This window comes from Pinus tabuliformis, chromosome Q (genome assembly GCF_031772625.1).
Source record: "Pinus tabuliformis cultivar Carrire ecotype Pingquan chromosome Q, CPIR1, whole genome shotgun sequence".
Classification (NCBI taxonomy): Eukaryota; Viridiplantae; Streptophyta; class Pinopsida; order Pinales; family Pinaceae; genus Pinus; species Pinus tabuliformis.
Genome location: NC_142296.1, coordinates 1,202,434,231 through 1,202,459,679, shown reverse-complemented (window position 1 = coordinate 1,202,459,679; position 25,449 = coordinate 1,202,434,231).

Genomic DNA, 25,449 nt, shown 5'->3' with positions numbered 1-25,449 from the left:
AAAGTTCTTTCTCTGCTCCAGTAGTATTGGTGCACAAGAAGGATGGATCATGGCACATGTGTCCAGATTATAGGGAGTTCAATAAGCTCACTATTAAAGATAAGTTTCTCATTCCAGTCATTGATGAATTACTAGATGAATTGCATGGATCAATTTGCTTCACCAAGTTGGATCTGTGTTCAGGATATCATCAAATCAGAATGAAGACTGAAGACATTTTGAAAACAACATTTAGATCTCATGAGGGTCATTATGAATTTTTGGTCATGCCTTTTGGCCTTACCAATGCACCTTCAACATTTCAAGGTTTGATGAATTCCATTTTCAAACCATTCCTTAGAAAATTTGTGTTAGTATTTTTTGATGATATACTAATCTATAGCAAGTCTTGGAAGGATCATGTTGAACATGTTGAGAGGGTGCTACAATTATTGGAGGAGAGACAATTATATGAAAAAAGATCCAAATGTTTCTTTGGAGTACAAGAGGTGGAATATCTGGGTCATATTGTATCTCATAAAGGAGTTAAGGTAGACCCTAGCAAAATTAACTCCATTAAGGAATGGAAAATCCCCACATCCATAAAGAATCTGTGAGGATTTCTCGGGTTGATAGGGTGTTATCGCAATTTTGTTAAGAATTATGGGAGAACAACAACACCTAGATCAACATTATTGAAGAAAGATGCATTTTCATGGACTCTAGAAGCAACAAAGGCCTTCGAGCATCTTAAGGAGGCAATGTACCAAGCATCGGTCTTAGCTACACTAGACTTCACAAAAACCTTTATTGTGGAATTTGATGCTTCAGGAAATGGAATTAGTGCTATTTTGATGCAAGATGAAAACCCATTACTTTCAAAAGTCATCCAATCAAGGGAAAGTTTTTACACAAAGTTATTTATGAGAAGGAAATGCTGGCAATACTCCATGCACTTAAGAAATGGCAACCCTACCTAATGGGAAGACACTTCAAGGTAAAAACAGATCATGATAGCCTTAAATACTTTTTAGAACAAAGATTATCCTCTGAAGAGAAACAAAATTGGGTCACAAAGATGTTGGGTTATGACTTTGAAATCATCTACAAAAAAGGGAAGCAAAATGTGGTGGCAGATGCACTGTCAAGAAAGGATGAGGATGTGGAAGCATTGTTGTGCGCCATTTCTATTATCCAACCAGATTGGATAAACAAAGCAAGGGATGAATGGAAGAAGGACGAAGAAGTATGGCCACTTATTCAAAAGTTGCAAAAGATCCCAATTCAAACAATATTGCCAGAAATTGAAGAGGAAGGAAAAACCATATTGAAACCTAGAGCAATCACAGAAACAAGAACCCAAAAACTATGAAATCGATCCGTTTCAAAGTATCTCATCAAGTGGAAGAACTTACCCGCTGAAGATTCCACATGGGAGGACAAGAATTTTATACAAAAGCATCAAGAACTACTCAAGCATTGAGGACAACACTTTTTGAAGGAGAGGGGCATGTTAGGCCCCTATACTACTAGTGTAACCCATTATTGTTAACCCACTTATAATATTGTTGTGCCCCTATTATCCTCATATTGTTATTACTATGCCCCATAGAATCCCTTTATTGTTATTTTTGTGGCTTCATATTTTTATTGTTAAGTCAGCTGGGTTATATTGTGACTCCTTAGACTCCTATATATAGAAAGGAGGTTTTGTCATTTCAACGATCCAAGAATTGTTCATTTATGTAATGTAAAGGAGGTTTCCCCCTTAAAGAGGCTAAATTCTAAGGCGTCAATCTATCTTTTCTATCTTTTCTTGAGCTGGTTTCATAACATAGAGTACCCTATTTCCCAATTTCCCCAACCATTTCTAGTCAGTATCTAACTTTTTTTTAACAAGCTTGATGAGGATAACATATGCTTGATCTGTAATTTCATCCTTTAGATGAATCCCTTTAAGTATATTTAAAGAACCCTCAGAAGGAGTGATTCAGACATGTCGCATTTGAAAATTCCATCGATGTTTGACTCTTTTACGAGTCTAGTGAAAGTCTAACTAGACATATTTTTAATATTTAAAGAGTTTCAAAAAGAGGTGAAAGAGAAAAGTCCAAAGTTTTGTTATAATAAATAGTTTCTTGAGTCCAAAAAGGTAGAGAATAATACATGATGCACTATATCAGCTACTAAATCATCAGTAAACATAAGCATGGAACATCTGGCCACATAATTAATATGTGGCAGGGAAGATACCACTTGCATATAAGGAACATTTAGTGAAGTTGGTTGATTAGGAGCCAAATTAGGACCAATGAATGAAAGCTGGTCAATAGTCATGATTCTTCCTTCATGCAGGAAACACATCACATGAAAGAGTGAAGAGAGAAGTCCTCCCATGTCATAAACATAGTCACACCCAAGGAGAAATCAAAATCCAAAGGGCCTTAGACTACAGTCACATCAATATAAAGAGTCTCTCCTCTAAAAGTAATAGCCAACTAAGGAAGGATCCTTGACGGTTGATTGGTTCCTCCGTTAAAATCCAATATATTCTCGGTAACAAGCACAAACTACGGAGAACCAAAACCTTTCCATGTAGTTGAGGAAAAACTAATAATGAATGCACCTTCATCTATGACTGTGTAAGGTACGGGCATATTATAAGATTTTACTATGATATGGAAGGGCAAATAAGGAGGAATATGATATCCTTCCAGTCAAATCCAATCAAAGGAAGTGGCCATACTACTTAGAGGAGGTACCATGGGAATGGGAGTACTAAACCTTATGTTATGGGAATAGGAGAGATATTCCCCTGTACTGTCGAAATGGGAGGATTTCCAATAATGCCACAGGAATGCGAGGATTTCCCCTAGTGCTGTGGGAATGAGAGGATTCCACCCTATACCATTGGAATGAGAGGATTCCCCCTAGTTCATTGGAACCTAGAGAAATTAGAAAAACTCAAGTGGCATGAACTTCACCCTCTATGGGAGAGGTACAATCAACTAAAGGTCAAATCAAGTCGACCATTTCTCAACCAATGGTTGTTTAAGAGAAGGATCATGGGATTCACGTTAAGAGAGATTGGGATTGACTCGAGACATATTCTAATCAATCAGTTCATCAACTAGTGGAGGATTGGGAGAAAGATTTTGATAAGCAGCCGAAAGATGAGGTTAAGAAGCTGTAAGGATTACCCACACTTTTGAGGCTTCATCCATATAAGGAAAAAGGTGAATATGATGATTCCCTTCACATAACCTATAGGGAAACTTAACTTTAACCTTCTTCCCATGGACCTTCCTATCACTAGTAGATGGTTTATCACCAGCATGATCTACAGAGGCTGATGACAAAGCTTGAGTTGAGCCTATGGACCACACTTTGAATACCTTAGGAGTATTTTGTGGTAACACACAACACCCCCCCCTCATTTTTGACTTGTTCAATTCAAATAATGGTTACCCTTTCTATAAATGTTTTGGCTAAATGCCTTTTAGGATTTTTATTAAGTTAATTACCCCACAATTTTCTTAATTTTTCATATTCTTTAGATTTTTGTTTTGATTGCTTGGTTGAAATCAATTTTTTATAAGCTTCCCGTTGATACATGTTTTGCCTCATTTGGCCAACTGGTTTGTAAATGGCACACCTTTGAAGTCTAATCATTTATGTCGCCTGGGTTAAAAATGCATAAAATGTATTATATTCCATTTTTGTAATTAAATTAGTTCAATAATGCATTATTTCAAATATAAACCCCTAGTTAGATATTACTAACATATTTCATTTTCTTACTTATACAACCAAATCATAAAGCATCGAGATTTTAGTCATTTATTCCAATTTTCTATTTTCAAATAAATTACTAATCTCAAAAACTCAAAATGTCAAATTGGTTGTAGTTTATTTTTTTTATTTTTTTTATCAAAGTGGTTGTAGTTTAGATAGACAAATTATGTTTTAAATAATCCCATAAATTAACCAAATAATAAATATCATGGAGCTCAAATAAAAAATAAAAATAAAAAAATAAAATATATAAAATATTTCATAAAAATATCAGGTCCATTAGTGATCACTTGATCGCATGTCGCAATATTAGTTCCATCACAATTTTCATAACATGCATTTCTTAGAAACCTCGATGGCCTTTATTCCACGATCGCCGATATGCGATGGCTAAGAGTCAGAGTATGAGTTTGGTAATTAGTTACATTCAAGTGTAAAAAAAAGAACAATTCTTGCAAAATATTTCTCACAAAGTCTTATCGCAGATTTAAAACAAAAAGAAGCCTTAACATTTTCACAAAGAAAAATGCGATGAGCAATAAATGATTTGGTTTTATACGACATATTAAAAAACTTTAATGTAAATTTTTGAGCTCCCGTGACCTCATGCTCACTTCATCACACAATTTCTCGCATCGCATCTTTAATAAAAGGGCATTCCAAAACAAAATGTGATCAATCATTTTTGCGATATGCGATGGCTAAGAAGGACTTCAAGCGCTTTCCTTAGTTTTCATAACACTAACCTCTACGTTTAAATAAACACTCATATGTGAGTGAAATAGTGAAATGGGGAGGGTAGTTATAATGGTAGTGTAGTGTTAATTTAATATTAGAATTAATTATTAATTGGATTAATTTGTTAATAAATAGTTATTAAACAATTAGTTTAGTTTATAATTAAAAATTAAATTAGAATTAATTATTAGATAATTAGATTAAATATTTTAATTAAAATTTTGATTTTTTAGGTCGGAAACAGAATTTCCAGAATTCTGCTAGATTTGACTCATCAACTTTGGAGGCTCATAGATTGAGTTTTACTTGGACAAATGAGGCCCAGGCCGGCTCATTGGAAAGATAAAATCAGGGAGAATATTTCTGAGGAGGTTTCACTAACATATTTGGTCATTTATTGGGTCAAAAATCAGATAGAAGATCATGCTCCGAATTATTTAAAACAAAATCAATTTTCTGAGTTTTATTTTCTGCATTTTCATTTGTCCAAGTTTCTTATGAATGAATATCCATTCGTCGATGATATCCTTGGCCAATTAGACCATCCGAGGCATTAATAGAAAGCTTATATTTTATTTTCAATGATTTAATTAATTGCATTTGATTGGATTTGTTTTAAATGCCAGAAATGACATTTTGTTTTTACTATTTCATCTTAATTTATTTTGATTTCTTTTTGCAGGAAAACAGTAGAAAAGATATCAAGAGAAATATCTCAATCAATGAGAATTCTCCAGCAATTAAAGATGGGAATTTTGAGCAAATAAAATTGATTGGACATATTTTTCTTCAACAAACTTTCCTGTCAAAAATACCTTTGGAAATGTTATAAATGGCAGATTGCAGAATGTAAAAAGGGGTGCTCTCCTCTGCAATTCTGGAACTCCAAAAGCACTTTTGTTATAGGAATTTAGAGTTGTAGGTGGGAGGAGTGGAAATCTTAGATCTTAGGATTTTTTAGGTTTTTATTTTACATTCTGAGTTATGTATAATAAATAGAGTTTGCACTATTGTAGCTCTGCTTTTGAAAGCAAAAGCTTAGGCCTTGTAAAGGACTATTAGAGACTAGAGCTGGAGAAATGGATTCAATAAATTGGTATCTCAAATACTATTATTTTAAATGTTGGTTTCATTTTTTGATGAGAGGAATGTCTCAATTTAGTTTCATATTTGTGCACTTTTGTCGGTATGGGTAATTTGTCTCTATTTTAGTTATTAGTTATCTCTACTCTTATGGGCTGAATTCTAATTTCTAAGTGACTATTTACTCAAAAATCTGTCTTATAAAACTGATTTGTTGAATAGTGATATGTTGAGAACTTCTTCCACATATTATTGTTTAATAATTAAAGTTACTGATTAAATGATCAAAATCATTCTGAGAACTTCTTCTTGAGTGTTGTTGATTGATTATTTCAGTTAAGAGGTCTCAATAGGATGTGTTTTGGTATCCATAATGTGAGTTAATTGAACTACTTCATTAATTTGATATTCATTATAAACAATACATATTTGAATCCCAAAACTTTAAATACCTTGCTTCTGGTTGGGTCAGATCTATATCTGCCTAATTGAGATGGGATTAAGATAGTTCCTTTTGCTTGCATCTTAGAGTAATTTTGCATTTAGATTAATTTTTACATTCTTTTAAGTCCTCTTCCCAAAGAGGTAAACTTTAGTAGTGGATTGGTTGAGCCTTATCATGTTAAGGATCACTTTCTTCCCTAATTAGCAAGAGGGTTGGTCTAATGTCTCTTCTCTAGTGGTGAATGAAAGTCATATTTTAAAGCCATTCGAGAATGAGAAAAGGTAATTGGACCTAGTTAAACCAATCAGAGCCACTACTCCAAATGGAAAAGGAGATGCTTTAAGGTCTGGACTGGGTGGTCATCCCCCATGTTTTTGTAACGATTTTCGAAGCTTCAACATAATGGCGCTAGAAGGAGGGCTTGAAACTTGTTGTGTTTTGGAGTCTTTCAAAATTATGATTTTCAAGGAATTGATGAAGGCATTTTATGCAGAATTTTTACTCTCACATTCGCGGAAAAAGCCAGAAACTAGTGTAGAACTTTTCTATTTGCCTCAATGCACAGCTGGAATCAATTTGTTACAATTTTCATTTGTAAATTTGATGGATATGATTATGAACATGTATGCAAGGAATTTGAATACCTACAAAGATTTGAAAATGAGTCTGTTAAATATTTTAATATCCAATTTCATTTGAATTGTTTAAGATTATAAATCGAAGATAAACCTATAAAAGAAGAATCAATAGATTCGTATGAATATATTTGTTTTCTTCCTCCCATTCCTAGTCCATATGAAATTGGTTCAAACTTTGTTCCATCCCCTTCCAAGATAAATTGGAATTCCAATATGGATGTGCAAATAAATTATGATGAAGTGGTCTCACAAAGCTTGGAAAATATTTCTATCCAAATGCAAGAAGACAAAAACAACAATTTTGGAGAAAGAACTACCTTCAAATCTAAAAACTACTCTGCATTAAATTCATAAAATCAAATCGCAAATCAAAAAGTACAAGAAGCAATCAAAGTAAATAATAAAATGAAAATTGTTGTAAAAATTTCTAAATTTTTCCATGATGACCAATTGACAAATTCAGAGAACCAAATAACAATTCTTCAAGAAAGTGGGAGTAGACAAAGGGATGATCTACAATCTGAAATTTACAATGAGCATAATGTACAAGAGTTCTCAAACAGAGACATTTTTAATTGCATTATTTCAGATTCACATTTTTCCCTTTATTCTGATATTTTTAATGATGGTAATTTTTCCCCTCTTGGTATTAATGATATTTCAGAAGATAAAGAAGATGATTTAAATGAATTACCAATAAGCTTTTATCAAGATAGAGAAACAATTATTGATAAAAAAAATTTCCATTAATGAATATGAAATTTTTATTCCTGCTTGTTTTGATATATTGGACGAGATCGAAGGGGATTCTAGAAAATATATTGTTTATGATAATTACTCTGAAATTGAGGATATTGATTTCTATCATCGTGATACAATTCAAATAACGTCCAAGAATGAGGAACATTTCAATTTAGAAATTATTCCAACTAATCCTCATTCTAGAGAAGCAAAGTATCTTCATGATTTCACTATTTGAGAAAACATTCCAATTTATGATTCATATTATGATCAAGCTCTCATTCCTACTCATAATAATATTTCTCTTTCTAATTCACAAGTTGGAATTGGAAATGACTCAATTTCCGTAATTCGAGCCAATCCTTGTGAAAAAAAAAATTATTTCAAAACAATCCCAATTATGTTGTAACATTAGTTGTACCATTAGTGATTTTATTTTACTTTTGTTTCCTCACTTATTTTGTTTAAAATCAAATTTTATTTCTAATTTTATTTTTCATATTTTTGATACTTTATACTGGCATATATAGCACTTTAATAGGAAACACTCAATTGATGCATTTCCCTATTGGGAAGTTGAAGTTTTATATTATAATCATGAACATCAAAAGCTATTAATATCTCAATTTCAATCAATGCTAATGTTTTATCAAAAGCTTCTATCTTCTCAATGGTAATGTCAACAAGAGAATGTATTTTTAAAATTTGGCCAGCAATCCAGTTCACTTAATAATCTTCCATTATATCTAACAGATTTCCATCTATTTTTCATTAACTCATCTGAAAAATATTTGGAAAGTTTTCTTTCATGGAAGATTGTTAATAGTTTAACACTAACAATTTTTTCCATGCCTTTGAATTTAAAGGCTCATATCCACAATCTAGCCTGCCATCTCTTATTTTAAACATTTTCCAATCCTTAATGGAAAACCCATCCAGGTTTTGATGATCGAATTGGAATTTAGTTGGAAAAGACATTTCAAAAGAAGATGATTGTAAATATGCGACTGATAATAACTGTACATTCTGACTACATATTTAATTTTCTCAGTTCAATTAGATTTGTATTTTTATTACTAACATTTGAACTGTACATATATGCAGGAATTAAAATAAGAGAATGGCTACACTGGAAATATAACTATACCTAGTCATTTTCATGTATATAGTAAAAATAGAATTATAAATAATTTACTTATTTTGTTTTATATAGTTAATTTATTCTTAATAGTTATGCAGATAAAAAATAAAGCAAGCAATTAGCCCTTCTCATATCATATACATGTTTAGGGAAATATTTGCCTCTCATCAAAAAATTTGTAATTCTTGCTTCCCATTTTTAAATCAAAATTTATTGCAACAACACCTCTACTCTGCTTATTTTGAATAATGTCTTGACTAAATTCAGTTGAGATTGCACTTGGCACCAATCACGTTAAAGCCACTTTTCTCCATTTCAAAATATCCTTATAAGATTTTCTTCTAAAATTTATTTGTTAAAGGTTTTGAGGATATAAAGCTTCATGATCTCATTATCCCATGAAATCCATGACTATCTATTATAAGCTTAATTCTAATTCAACTATTATTAGTCAGTCTAACCTTTTGTTGTAATCACATGAAGTTCATATTATCTTCCTCAAAAAATTTTAGAATCACCTTAAGGGTGTCCATTTTTCTGTGTGCACACATTCAAATCTATGTTGATATTTTTCCACAATTAGTGGCCTTATCCCATTCTGATCTTTAGTTTATTATCTGATACTACAATACACATCATATTTATTTACTAAAGGCATTATTGAACAGTCACTATAACAATACAGATTTTTCTCAGATTAATTCAGAACGAGCAGAGGTAATAAATTGTTATTGCAATTCAAAAGGAATCATACTTTAATTTTTGTTTAATTCTATGAATTTTAGATTCCCTGAACATGAGTAAATGATTTTCCTTAAGCTGATTGCCCACTCTAATTTAGAATAAATAATGATATGATTTTGATCAAAGTTAGAATTTTGATAAATCGGAGGAAGAATTTGAAGATTCATGAGGTAAAATCTAAAGAGAATTTCCTTCCAAGTACGCATTTACAAGTACATTTTCATCTATTATCAGTTTCTCTTTTCCATAGTTTATTTTTTATTCTTGTTATGCTTTATTTACAAGTTTTCATTTGTTTTCAAAACTTGAAGTAAGCAGCAAACCCATTTCAAATTTGCAACAGGTTTAGGGAAATTTTATTTTTGATTCATTAGAATTTGAGAATTCTTTAATTTTTCTTTCATTCATTTAGAAAACCCAATTGAAATTTAAAACACTATCATAGGATTCATATTAGAAACATTTGATTTTCATATTCCTCATACTAAAGTGAATATATATTTTCAATATTCCCATCATGCTCATTTTCGACAATTATTTCATTTCGATATCGCATCATTCATATCACAACCATTTGTATCGTAAATTTCATCAAAAGTAGCTCTTAGCATTTTCTGATAACAAATTGCTGATGCAAAACCTCAGATGTGTTACCTCACTCATTCTCTCATAAAATGCTATATCGCATTTTGCATATCAGAGGTTTTAAGTTGAATATACTTCCATTATCTTGAATCATCGAGCTCTGATAAAATGACTTTACCAATATTGTGATGACCACATAATTTGGGACCCGATATCAAATTTAAATCAAGTTCATAAGAAATATCGTATTTGTTCAATCACAATAATGGTAGGGGCATAACTTTAAAAGCACTGATGCCTCAGATCCGATATGATATTAAATTTTTGTAATAAATTTATTGGGTCCATTCTTCAACGCTTATCGACATATCAAGATTACTACATCCTGTACTTAAGATTTCTGATTGCCGATTTATTTTGAGGTCCGAATCTGGTCACACCTAAAAGCGATGTTATCCATCACATTCTCACCATTGCAAGAATCATATTGGCATTTCTGACGTGACTATTATCTCATATTCCGATATGCCAATATCGCAATCGCTTCATCGCATTTTTATTCATGGCCATATAAGTATTACGGATCTACGATGCAAAATGTACAATGTACAATGTCTCAAGTATAAAGCATGATGTGACTATTCCCTAATCCTTGATATAACAGTTATTCAATATTATGATCGCTCCATCTCAACATGTATATTCTCATCACCTGTTCTCATATCGCAAATTTTCCATTGCAACTTCTGATGAGATAGACTCCACTGCTTGCCTCTGTGCCATTAACATTTAAATCAATATATGGCATATCAACAAAGGTGAAATTTTGCATATTGAACTTTAGGAATGGTGAAGAAACATGCAATGTGAATCATCTGATAAGGCATTGTGTTGTATGCAATATTTTAAAGCAATTTTAGGTAACTGCTATGATACTGAAGCAATTAATGACAAATTTCCAACATATTTAAATCATTTCGATTTCTCATATACTTCAGTTTTAAATATATAGTTCCATAATTAAATACGAAATTCAATACCTCTCTATCTTCACATTTAAATTTCATTATCTTGGATTTGGTCTTAATTCTAGACAATTTATAAAATCATGGATTTTATATGAAACTTATAATATTTTGAGAACATTCATTACTGCAAATTCTTATTCTCATTTCTGATGCATTTGTTTTAATTTCAATTTCCCTGAACACAATGCATTCCATTTTTACATTTTACTGCTTTCTTTAATTTAAATAAAATAAATAATGATTTTGGGTTATAGGATTTTGGTTAGTTTGACTTATTCATGTTTTTAATGTTAACTAAAAGAAGACATCAGTAGTACTGGAGAAACTGATATCTTTCAGGTAAGATCAAATGCAGTTATCCGATGGTAAGATTCATGTACCCACTTTCATTAAATTCCATTTCATTACTTTAGTTTCAGTTTTGTTTTTTTTTAATTATATTGATATTTAAATATGTTTTGCAGCTCTTCATAAAAGATTTCAATCATCTGCCAGATCATATTTTGAAGTCCTATACTCTTCTCCTGGTTTTATTTCAAGAGGTAGCGATAATCTTCATTGAAACAACTACACTAGGAAGTTTTTGAACCTTTAGTATATTTCTTTAAGCATTCCCTTTTATTAGAAAATGATTAAGATGATGCTTTGAAACAAGAAGATTGACGTCAGACAGAAAGTTTTCATTGTTGCTGAATTTTATCATCACTGCTATCTAAAAAGCGTAAAACATTTACATCCCTGCAAGGTATAATTTATTTGAATCTCGACATAAGAAGGAATGATTACATGATTATTTTCCTTCATTTTGTTGAGACATTGGTATAAACATTCTTGTTAGAGTTTATGTTTCAAAACTTGGATTTTCCTTTCCACTTTTAAATTTCTTCATTTTTATTTTTGTTTGCTAATTTCTTTTCTCACTTTAGCTTAAGAATTATTTTCCTTTTGTTTTCAGTTTTAATTTTGGTAACTCTGCCATGATTTATATGGAAGGCCTTCTTATTACCTAATTATGGTTGTCATACATAGGAAAAAATTGTTAATAGTTTACTATTAGCTTTTTCGATGGACTTCATCTTTTAAAGGAAACTCATGATTCAAATGCTCACCTAGATAGATCTTGCAAGGGAACTTGATATTACGATGATGTTCAGATGTTCGCCCTGCCTAATTAGGTGGGTTTGGTTGACTCTCCTGAGAAGTTTGATTATTTTTTTATTATTTTTATTATTATTCCCACCAGGTTGTTGAGTGTTCTTGGGTGTTGTGGACTTCACTATGAGAACATTAGTGGGTTTCTTAGAAGAGGGTGATTTTTCAGAGCCATACACACTCGCTAGGGTTTTTGATGTCACAATCAATTCCCCAAGTAGGGAAACTAGTTGGAAAATATATTTAGATACGGAACCAATAAAAAAATCAAAGTGTGCTCATGGGGTAGGTTTGGATGGGTCAATAGAAGGGAAAGGAGAATTTGGAATATCCTCATAGAGTGTGCATGATTGAGAATAAATCAAATCCAGTTGTTAGGCAACCAAAATAGCCTCTTCCTTAGTAACATCCCTAAACATAGACACATCCTTGGTTATGGGAGGCAACAACGATCAAATATTGAACCATTTCTGAAGAATCTCATTAGGAAGATTTATTTGAAATGGCTTATTACCTCATTGCCACTCATCAATATGGTCAGAAATGAGAGTTGATTTATCTTTTTTGAAGTTGGACAAGAGGTCAGAGTCAATGTTGTACCTTGAAGGTAACTAAAAAAGAGTTGAAAAGGCTTGGGATAAAGATGAACAATCACTATAAGATGTCATATCTAGTTCAATATACCATTTAGAAACATCTCCAATTAGGGTACGTGTTAGATATTCCCACCAGGTTGTTGAGTGTTCTTGGGTGTTGTGGACTTCACTATGAGAACATTAGTGGGTTTCTTAGATGAGGGTGATTTTTCAGATCCATACATACTCGCTAGGGTTTTTTATGTCAGGATCAATTTCCCAAGTAGGACAACTACTTGGCTCATATATTTAGATACAAAACCAACAAAAAAATCCAAGTGTGCTCCTAGGGTAGGTTTGGGTGGGTCAATAGAAGGGAAAGGAGAATTGGGAATATCCTCATAGAGTGTGCATGACTGAGAATAAATCAAATCTAGTTGTTAGGCAACCAAAATAGCCTCTTCCTCAGTAAAATCCCTAAACATAGACACATCCTTGGTTATGGGAGACAACAAAGATCGAATATTGAACCATTTATGAAGAATCTCATTAGGAAGATTTTTTTGAAATAACCTATTACCTCGTTGCCACTCATCAATATGGTCATAAATGAGAGTGGATTTATCTTTTTTGAACTTGGACAAGCAGTTAGAGTCGATGTCGTACCTAGTAGGTAACTAAGAAAGAGTTGAAAAGGTTTGGGATAAAGATGAAAAATCACTATAAGATGTCATATCCAGTTCGATATACCATTTAGCAGCACCTCCAATTAGGGTACATTGGAACAGGAAGAATTTAATCAAATCATCGACCAAATAATTTGATGAACACCACAAATGGTAGGTGGTGATGTAAGTTGATGTATTTTCTCTAGTTTTCCCTTCAAACTTGGGGATATCAGAAGGTAATTTTGTAGGAATGGGTATCCACCAAGTATCACGATAGATAGGTTCATTTTTTATATTAGCCAAATCTAGTAGATCAAGAGAGGATAAGAAACAATTGTGGAGCTAATTGAATGGGTCATAAGAAGAAGAACCCCTGACCAATCATGAGGTACCCCCATACCTTGGTTTTTAGTAATAGGTTAAGGACCATGGTGATAATTCATCCCATCAAATGGAGGATGCAGGCCAATTTAACTGATGTAATGAATTCCCCACCAGGGTAAGTGCCCCCATAGAGAAAAAGACCCCCAAAAGCATGAGTTCTAGTAGGTTTATACCCTAGAAGAGTAGAAGTACCTCCTTGTGCAAAAACACCAACATAAGGAGGATAACTCAAAGGGAAAGTAGCGCTAATGACAGGGTTACCCCCAGGTAAAATATCCCCTCTAGGAAAATTTCTATAGGATGGTGTCCCTCCAAACAATGAGCTATACCAGGCTTGAGGCATAATAGAAGCAAGGTTTCCCCTAGGTTGGCTAGCAGCAACATACGATCCTTCGCATATATTTCCCAAGGTTACCATACTCATTTGAGGAATAGAAATTATAGCTTGAGAAAAACTAGGAGTATAGATGCCCAACTATATAGGATGACTAGGGTTAACTCCCATATCTGACAAAGATGAAGGAATGGGTATAAAGACACTAGGGAAATTTGCAGGAGTCATAGAAGAGATAGGTGGAATGCCCCAAGAGGACATGAGAGTTGTAGAAGTAAGTGTAGGTGTTGCCACACTCAGTGGTGGGAATGATGACATAGTAGTGGAAACTACAATTGTAGAGGGTAAAGAGGAACTAACCTCCTCCATTGGTGGAAAATAAATGTATGTGTAGGCAGGTGTAGAACTGTCACGGTTCAACTGCAATAACTCTGGTCCTAATGGATCAATCAAAGGTGGATTAGCATGAGAATCAAAATCATCTACAAGTGTCTCAATAGATATCAAGTCACTACTATATTCCACAAATATAGGTTGGTATTGATCTTGAACATAGTTAGACACTTTACAATCAAGATCTAAAAGTTGACCTCATTCAGGAGGTAAATCATGAATTCTATGTGATTGATGGTTAATATGTTTAGCGAGGGTGAAGAAATGTATATTAACTAAATTAAGTTAGTACAAACAACCCTAAGTCCAAGCTAAAAATTCATACCAAACAACACACACTAGAAAAGTCATAGAAGTGAGCCACACATAAACCAATCATAGTACTATGTTTTAGATGCCCTTCCAATAAACTTCTTACTTGCAAGATATCAACTCTATGTGATCTCTATTCTGAAGGAGTCAATGACACATGTAACTGCTACACTAAGGGTTTGAGCTCACACCTACAACCCTCACAGATTGGTGAAGGGTGTTGGGTTCGATTCATAAAGTATACACTCCAAACAAGAGAACTTGGCTCCTGTAATAGATATACTACCTACACAAATGCATCACCAAAACAAAGACCATAAATATCCTTCTGTAGAAGACCATTAGCTCAAATAATCAAAAACATGTATAATCAACCAGAAGCATAGATTAACAAGAAATGAACATGTAATTTCATTAATCATAAACAAAATGGTACAATTATACCTTCAAGCATGAAATATCTTCTCCAAATTCAAGTAGAGTCTCCCCATCTCTAACCTATATGACCTCAAAAATAAATTGAGCATAAATTCTAAATCAAAACAATAACACGACAATACAATTCTCTCCCCTTGCCTTCTACCTATCTTGATCCTCTAGGATAGAACAACATATGTATATCTATAGAGACTCCCAGGAGGATGAATATGTATGTTTAGGATGAAGAGAAGTTAGGAAGATTTTCAAATAGTGGAGCCCTATCCAATTCATACACAACTGGTTCAAGTTGGTCTCCTTCTAAAAATATACCTCTAGGAACCTCTTTCTCAATTATTAGATTTTTCTCAATTGTTGTCAATTATGAAATAATTATTATCTCATTATTATAAAATCGTGAGAAAATAATTATGAGAAATAACTCAATTATGTAATTTTTCCATTTTTGACATGGAATAAATATCACATAAGTATATGTAGAGGTGAAAAAGGGATGCATTATATCCACCAACGGAGGTATCTTGAACTTAGGTTTCTCTCCATATAATGGAGAGTTATGTTATAGCAAAATTCAAACATCTACAAGGAGTTTTTAGTCCATAATCCTATGCCCTAATTAGGATTACCATATGGTAAAACAAATGGCTAAATAAATGAAAGAAACAATTCCCAACTATATTAACAAACAACAAGTCAATCGCACATTCCCTAAATTTAAAGGTTTTGAACCAGAACATAGCCTCCTCGTAGGTTGGTGAAGCCTCTTGAGCTCGATGCAAAATCTTCTCAATACGAATAGGAGATATTTCTCTTTTGCTACCAATCTAGACCTACACATATACACAACAAAAAAAGGATGAAAAATGATCTTCCACAAAAGATCAGCAACTTAAAGAAATAATCAATAACATGAATAATTAACTACAGATATACATATAAATAGAGGGGAACATGTATCTCTATTAACCATAAAATAAAAATAAAAGTTATACCTCTATATTTGGATCTCCTCTCGAAGTTCTGATAGAGTCTCCCTACTATGAGAAGTATGACCTCAAAGATGTATGTACTAGAATCAAAGTAATAGCATAACAATACTCTCCCCAAGTCTCTCTAGCTCCCTTTCCTCTTGGTGACATTATATAGGTTTATTCTATCCTTTGGGAGAATGCATCTAAACACCTAGGGGCTTGAGAACTTAGGAAAATTATATAATTATGGACCCCTAGCGAACTCATACATAAGTGGGTTGAGTTGATCTCCTTGGCAAAATAGGCCTTTGGAAACCTTTTTCTCAATTATGAGCTTTTTCTCAATTTTTGTAAATTATGAAATAAATATTATCTCATAATTATAACATTTTGGCAAAAGAATTATGATAATTTTCTCAATTATGTAATTTCATCCTTTTAACATGGAATAACCCCCACATAAGTAAATGTAGAGGTGAAAAGGGGATGGATTCTAGCCAACAACTGAGGTAAGTTGAACTTAAGTTTCTCTCACTCTATTGGAGTGGAAAGTAGGGTTATAACAAATGGAAATAAATTTTAAGAACTTATGTGGTGAAGTTGCAGGTCATGATTTGAAAAATCCTACTAAGTATTGACAATTGATTAGGGAACAAATGTTCTTATTGAACATTAGACCAGAGATAAGTTTTGCAGGAAATACTCTGAGCTAATATATGATTAATCCATTACATGCACACTAGATTTCTACAAAGCTTGTCCTAATATATCTACATGGAACCATCAATCTTAGATTGAGATATATTGCTATAGATATGGAACTACATGGGTACACTGATGTTGATTGGAATGGTAACTCTGTTGACAGAAAAAGTACATATGGATGATGCTTTAGCTTTGGATCTGCCATGATATCTTGTATGAGTAGAAAATAGAATTTTATAGACCTTATCATGGATAAATCCAAGTACATTACTACTAGAATTGCTAGTTAGGAGGAAGAGTGGTTGAGGTTTCTCTTTGGAGAGATGCCTAAACATGTACTAGATATGAAAATAATATACTTTAATAATTATGGTGGGATTTGAATTGAATAAAATATTATGTTCATCGAAATTCCAAGCACATTGAGATTAAATATCACTATACCATGGATATCATGCATAGAGGAGCATTGAAACTCCATCATACTACAATGGATGATCATATAGCTGACATACTTACTAAAACTTTACCAAAAGGTGATTTCTTTGTATTCAGAGTGTAGCTTGGACACTAAGCTATGCTCCTCCCTCTTGTTTGAGCACTCAAATTGGGAATGGATCTTGGAGATCTCTTGGGCTTCAGGGAACTCTTGACTATATCCTGTGTGTAATCCTTTTCATTTGTTTACAAGTGGTAATCCCCCTTAACATAAGTCTGGAACTTGCCAAGAGTATACCCTAGTATGCATCATAGGCAAAAGCTAAGCTTGTTGGGATTGTCACACATCTGGCCAATTGGTGTGGTAAAGTGTGGTTGTTCACAATCCTTGTCATGTGTTGACAAGTGGTAATTCCCCCAAAGTCTATGGATGTACGTGTTCTACCACTTAACTCTTATGGTAAAAAAAAATTCTGTGTGATCCTTGTCATGTGTTGATAAGTGATAATCCACCCATGTTTGTGACGAGGTAGGAGGATTAGTGGATATAGGGTGATAGATGAATCTCCCATATGTTGATTCATCTTCATTAGATTGAGACATCATTGTTATAGGGCAGAGATGAGCAAATATGAGTAGAGAAAGTAGATTTCTTTGTTGTACAAAAAAATTCCACCCTAGATAAGAGGGAGTGTTAAAAATTTGACGCTCAGTGATGAATTTCCTTAAATAAAATCTCATTTATAACAACTCTAGAGTGAATTTCTAAGAATTCATGTCTAGCATCTCAAGTATGTCGACTTTCCAAAAAGAGTGAATCACCTTTCATCAATTGGTAGTCAAGTATAGTTGAATAAAAAATAACTTTAATTATCATTAATCAATCCTAATGGTTTAATCTCGACTTAATAATCAATATTATTATCATTTTTGATACTATGATATTATTATTAAAAGGAATTACAAGTCACCTTACCTTCATAACCTCAATCACTTCGCACCTCCCTCCTTGATGATTCACATGGCACTATGTAACACACTCTCTCTCTCTCTCTCTCTCTCTCTCTCTCTCTCTCTCTCTCTCTCTCTCTCTCTAATGATATGTTACATGCTCTCTTGCACACTCATTAAATGTATGCCATAAAATATTCATCTTATGATTTCTTTAATGCATATGATACACTCTACTTAACTAAGGCAAGTTTCCTCCCATAATAGCATAATTTAGTAAGGAATGTGTACCTATTCTTAATGGAATAAGTTACCAAGGCATGTGTACCTCACCTTAATGGAATAATTTATGAAAGCATTTGCCTCTCCCCTTAACGTCATGAGTTACACTCCCATAAATGGCATATGTTTCTCTTCCTCAAGGTATGAATATTTCTACTACTTTATGACAAGAATATTACAGTTCCTCCTATATATGTTCCTCATGTCTTCTCGCCTAACGACTACTACTTGTGCATTGCGAAACAATAATTTGAAATTGAGAGAGAGAGTTGGAAAGACTTAAAAAATATTGTGAGAGAGAGAGAGAGATTTGTTGGAAATAATACTGAGAGGGGGGGTGAATCAGTATTATCAAATTCTTTTCAATATACCCTCTAGATTTATAATTTAATTTATTCTTCAGATGTTGATCATTAATTGAATGTCAGTGCGATATAATAATGAATAGGAACAAGAAAAACAAACAGTCACACCAAATAACAGCAAATATAAGGTGGAAACCCAATGTGGGTGAAAACAACCTGCTGCAATGTGTCTCTATCTTCTTTCAATTAGAAACTTCTTTTACAATGATTTTGTACTAGTGTAGCCTTTTACCAGTACACAGGCTATAACTTGCAGAGAACTACAACCCTCTCTCATTTACCAGACTCTCTTGAAAGGGAGCTACAACCCCCTTAGCTCTTGTACTAGTTGAGCTACTAGTATGTAATTGCTTACCTACTGAAGGCTTCAAACTTCTCTTTTCTTCCAGGGAGCACGTTTCATAAATTTTCAAACTGGATCTAAGAATCTCAAGCAAACATCAATCAGATCTGCAATCAACCAACTTCCTTGTGAAAGTATTGAATTGATAACTTCTCAGAACATAGTACTAGTACTAAGACACCAATTTAGAACCCTGAACACAGCAGTGATAGACAGAAGCAGCTGAAACATATATAGAGAGAAAAGTCCGCAACTACACCAATAGTAACCTGTGGATGTCCACACTTTCTCTGTCAGTGACCTGTGTACCTCTGCACCTACGCTATCTATGATTAGTGCACCCTTTCACCTACATTATTGGCTTCTCTGTGCGCCTCCGTACCTGCACTATTGGCTTCTCTGTGCACCTGCGTTGTTGGATTCTCCACGCACCTCCACACCTGCTGCGTCTTCTGATCTGCGCACCTCTGCACTTTTGTTGTGGTTCGCCTACGGTCCTCTGAATGAAGCCAAATCATCAGTCCTCCAATATTTACCAGACTGTTAGATCCACAGATCTGATCATGCGTCAAAGTAGATCGCGACCCCTCAATTGATTTGTCTTCTCATGCTCAGGTTCAACTATAACTCACCAACTGATTACAATTATTTCAGATCTTGTTCATCTTAAGATATTCAACACATGAGTGCATAGCCAATTTATCTCCTTTCCCTTTTATAGGCAATCCCCTACTCAAACCATGGATCAAAACCATAGAAAGTCAATACAAGGGACCCAAAACCGGGGTTTAATATTTTAGATGCAATACCATGGACCAAAACCATAGGATCAAACATGTCGGACTAAATACCATGATCAATCATAAAAAATCCCACATGTGCGTTCTTATCTACATGAAAGTGAGTGAATTTGACGTCTGTACCTTTTGTTCGGAGGACTTGCGGGTATGCCCGCACTTCTGGTTTGGGGCACCTGCGGGTCCGCAGCTTTTGTTAGGTGCACCTATGGGTATCTCATTTTCTATCATTTTCAGAGCCTGAACAATGATTTTCCACTTGAGTGAGTTGCCATCAAGGACAAAACTTATGCCATAGTGCCACATCTGTGTCATAATGCCAACAATCTCCCCCTTTGGACTTGATGGCAACCCCAAGATCCTCAAATCCATTCTCCCCCTTTGTCATCAAGGGCAAAGGGTTATGATCCCCCTGAGAACATGTTGAAAACTATGCTCTGTTGTGCTGATCGTGCTCCCCTTGACTGTAGGCCAGATCTGCAAAATAAATTTTCTTCAAGAAGAACCATAATCCACTATATACCATAAATGACCTTCCTACCACCAAAAGACTCTATACATATATTCATCACCCAGCCAAGTGGGGTTACATCAAAAATTTACATATGACAACCAAGTACATGATATCATTCATCCCAGTCATAGGCCGTTACATGACCTTGACAAAAGAAATATAAGACATAGAGACAAAACATTAGTAGCATTATTCAGATCAGCATCCATGTTCTCCTTCTATATTTGCTCTTCCAAGATCTTCTACAATAATGCCAACAATGCATTATTAGAAGAATATATGCTACCCCTGAACCTGTGCCAGTTGGTCTTTGACCAATCCATAAACCAGTGAATGTACGCATATACGCCATATGAAACTTGCGTAAAACCAACAATCTCTGAAATAGACAAGATTCAATAGCAAGATGATGCATCAACTACCCCCAGCTTTTGTCTGAGGTATTCAAAGGTCTCCCTGGGTAGTGGTTTGGTGAGTATATCAGCAACTTGTTCCTTAGAGGGAACATACTCCAACTTGACCTATGGTTCAAGCACTTGTTCCCGAAGAAAATGATATTTGATAGGTATATGCTTGGTCTTTGAATGCATGACTAGGTTCTTTGAAATGCTGATAGAACTTGTATTATCCCAGAGGATGGAGATAGGTGGAGTACAAGTGATTTGAAAATCCTGCAAAGTTTGCATCATCCAAAGAAGTTGTGTGCAACAAGATGAAGTAGCCACATACTCTGCTTCAACTGTAGATAATGCTATTGAACTCTATTTCTTGCTGAACCAAGATACTAATTTGGAACCCATGAAGAATGCACCACCACTAGTGCTTTTTCTGTCATCCACGCTTCTGGCCCAATCTGCATCTGTATAAGCATGAAGTGTGAGATCTGTATCTCTAGGATACCATAAGCCATATTTTTGAGTTCCTTGAAGATACTTGAAGATTCTTTTAACTGCCTAAATATGAGTTTCATTTGGATTTGCCTGAAATCTTCCAACTATTCCCACTACATGCATGATGTCTGGTTGGGTACCTGTCAAATAAAGCATAATTCCAATCATGGATCTATAGGTTGGTTGATGCACTGCTGCTGATTCATCATTTGCACTGAGGCTGCATCCTATAACCATAGGGGTACATACTGGTTTTGAATCTTCCATGCCATATTTCTTCAAGATCTGCTTGAGGTACTTGGTTTGAGATAAAAAGATACCTCCTTCATTTTGTTGGATTTGTAGACCAAGAAAATATGTCAGCTCACCAAGCAATGACATTTCGAATTCCTTCTGCCTTACCAAGGCAAAGTTTTGACTCATAGCTTCTTCATTGCTGCCAAAGATAATATCATCTACATACACAACAAGTATTAGAAATTTGTCATTTTCAATTTTTATATAAAGATTGTTATCTGCTGATCCTTTTGAAAAACCTTGTTGATGAAGGTATTTTTCCAAACGATAGTACCAAGCCCTTGGAGCCTTTTTAAGACTGTAGGGAGCCTTTTTTAGTCTGCATACAAGATTCGGATCATTCCCAAGGATGAAACCATCTGGTTGCTGAATGTACACTTCTTCTTCTAAGTCTCCATTTAGAAAGGTTGATTTCACATCCATTATAAATACTTTGAACTTCTGAGAGCTAGAGAGAGAAAGGAACATTCTGATGGCCTCAAGTCTAGCAACGGGAGAAAAATTTTCTTCAAAGCCTATTCCTTCTTGTTGAGCATACCCTTTACAAACAAGTCTGGCCTTGTTTCTAATTACTTCCCCATTTTCATTCAACTTGTTTTTGAAGATCAATTCTTTTCCTATGACATTCTTACCTTTTGGTCTAGGAACCAACTCCCAAGTGTTATTCTTTTCAATCTTCTCAAGTTCTTCATCCATTGCCTTGACCCAGCATTCATCTTAGCATGCCTCTTTTACATTTTTTGGTTCAGCGGAGGGGAGTAATGCCAAATAGCTTGAAGCTTCTGCAATTGTTCTTCTTGTTTGTATACCTACCTCCTTTTGCCCCAAAATTTTTTATTCTGGATGATTCTTTTGAACGTACTTGGATGGAGTATTTTCTTCTATCCTTATCTGTTCCTCTGGTGCCTCATGGGTTTCTTCTTCATTATGAATCTAATTTGATCTTGATAGATAGTATTCATCATCTTTGAAGTATTCAGATCTTACCTGTTTGGGAGTGATTTATTCTTCATTCACCACTACATCAATGTTGTTGACAATTCTTCTAAGCCTTTTATTGTAACATTTGTATTCTTCATTGTAAGGAGAATAGACAAGGAGAATGCCTTGATTTGCTCTAGGTTCAAAATTGCGAAGATTTTCATCATTATTTTTAATATATCATTTGCTTCCAAAAATTTTGAAATGTTTTATCGAAGGAGTCTCACCATACCAGAGCTCATGAGGAGTTTGAGTGTTGTTCACCCAGATATTTGTCTTGTTGGGAATGACAACTGCAGCAAATGTGGCTTCACCCCAGAAGGTTGTGGAAGTTCCAGACTCATCAAGCATAGCACGAGCCATTTGTGGAATCGTTCTGTTCATCCTTTCCACTACTCCATTTTTCTGAGGAATCCTAGCTGTAGAGAATTCCCTTCTTATTCCATGTTCTTCACAAAAGTTGAAAAATTAATTCGAGGTAAACTCCCCACCTCCATCAGACCTGAGGCATTTGATTTTGTGATCTGATTCGTTCTCCACCAAGGCTTTGAATGATTTGAACTTATAAAAGGCTTCGTCTGTGCTTCATAAGTCCTATCCAACACATCCCGGAAGAGTCATCAATGAATAATATAAAATATTCTTCTCCTTGAGATGATCTTTTCCTAGATGGACCACATACATCAGCATGGACAGGTTCAAGTGGTCTGCTAGCTGATCCTTCCTTCTCATGGAAGTTAGTTCTAGTTTGCTTACCAAACTGACATGATTTTCATATTGTTTTGTCTAGAATTTTGATGTCCGGAAGACCACTGACTGCCTGGTATTGCATGCTTTCCTTATTCGTGAGAAGCTTAGATGCCCCAATCTTCTGTGCCATAGCCAGTGTTCATCATTCTTACTTAGATAGCATTGATGTTGTCATTCTTTGAATATGTATAAATTATTTGGAGTTCTTATGCCTTTTATGACTGTTTTTCCTGTATCAAGGTCACGAACACTACATCCATTTGGTCGAAATATTACCTCAGTTCCTTGATCGTACATCTGACTGACGCTGAATAGATTATGCTTTAAGCCATCAACATACATGACATTTCTAGCTTTGACCTTTTCTTTTAACTGAACAGAACCTTTACCTTTTATGAGAGCAGGGGTGTCATTTCCAAAAGAGACCTTATTCTTCTTCTCTAAGGCACTATATGACTGAATTTTTTCTTTATCACCTGTCATGTGTTTCGAATAGCCATTGTCGATGTACCATTGATTTTCTTGACCTTCCGCATATAAATCTATACCACATCTCTCTGGTTGTGGTTCCTTCATTCTCCATGTTTTGACACTTGAGGCTTGCTCCTTTTGAGTTGTCTGCTGAAACCTGCTCCTGCATTCAGAATCTTCATGACCAAAGTTGTTACAAACAGAGCATTCTATTTCATTTTCAAGAGTAGAAAATTTATTGTAGGTTCTTTTCACGATCCCAGTCATACTCCTCTATTTTTGAGCTTCTCTAGCCATGATTGTCTTATACGTAACACATTGAGCTGCTCTGTTGCCAAATTTATGACAGGAGAAACATTGGCCATTTAAGAAACTCCTGTGATTATCAAATCTACCAGCCAAATGATTGTAGTTTCTATTAACATCCATTTTTGAGGCAAATTGAGAAGGTTTTACCTAAGGCTGGATGTAGCTTCTATTTGTCCTTAAAGTAGATTGCCCCCAATTTACCTGATGATTTCTATTAGGCCTTTGCTCTCTCCTCCTTGCTGCATCAAGATAACTTTTGGAGGTGGATGGCTTTTGCGCTTGAGATTCTTCTTCATTATATCCCAGACCTGTCTTGATTAGAGGAGAATGTTGCACATTGATAATCTCATCTAGAGTTTCAGATCCTTTAACAAATCTAAGATTAAGCACTTTTGTTTTCTCAATCTCTTTTCTAAGACCCACAATTTCACATTCCAACTTTTCATGATGTTTTTCCTTTTCAGCCAGTTGCAATTGCAGAGTATCGATAATCATATTTTTCTCTTCTAAACAAATTTTGAGTTTATAAATTTCTTCATCCAGACCTTCTTCATCTATAGCATCCATGAAATCATCATCTTCAAAGGCCATTAAAAGTCCATAATTATTACCTTGTTCATCTTCATCACTATTTGAAAGTCCATCACTGTCTTCATGAGTGTAATAGCTTTTCTTATTTACATTTTGTTTCTTCTTCCATCTAAAAGGTTCCTTACCTTTATCAAGCTTATCTTTATGAGGACACTTTGCAGCATAGTGACCGACTCTTCCACAAGCAAAGCATTTGAAAGGTAACTTACCTCTGAATCTTCCAGCACCCCGTTGAAGGTTCTTGACAAAATTTGATTCTTCCTATTCTTCTGTTAGATGTCCTGACTCATAGTAATATCGTTTGCCTGAAGCCTTGAACGTAGCTTCTCTTCTATCTAATGGTCCTCCTTTCCTCATTTCGTAAGCAATTAGAATTCCGTGCAGTTGTGACATGGTAACTTGCTGTAGATTCTGTTTTTCTTCTATTGTAGAAACTTTTGATTAAAACTTAGAGGACAAAGATCTTAGTACCTTTTCAACCACAATAGCCTCTTTTATTTCTTCACCCAAGTTTTTCATACAATTAACAATCTCATCTATACGTAGAAAATAGTTAGCCACACTTTCATCATTGTATATTTTGAGATTTTCATACTGAATTCTGAGGGTTTGAAGTTTTGC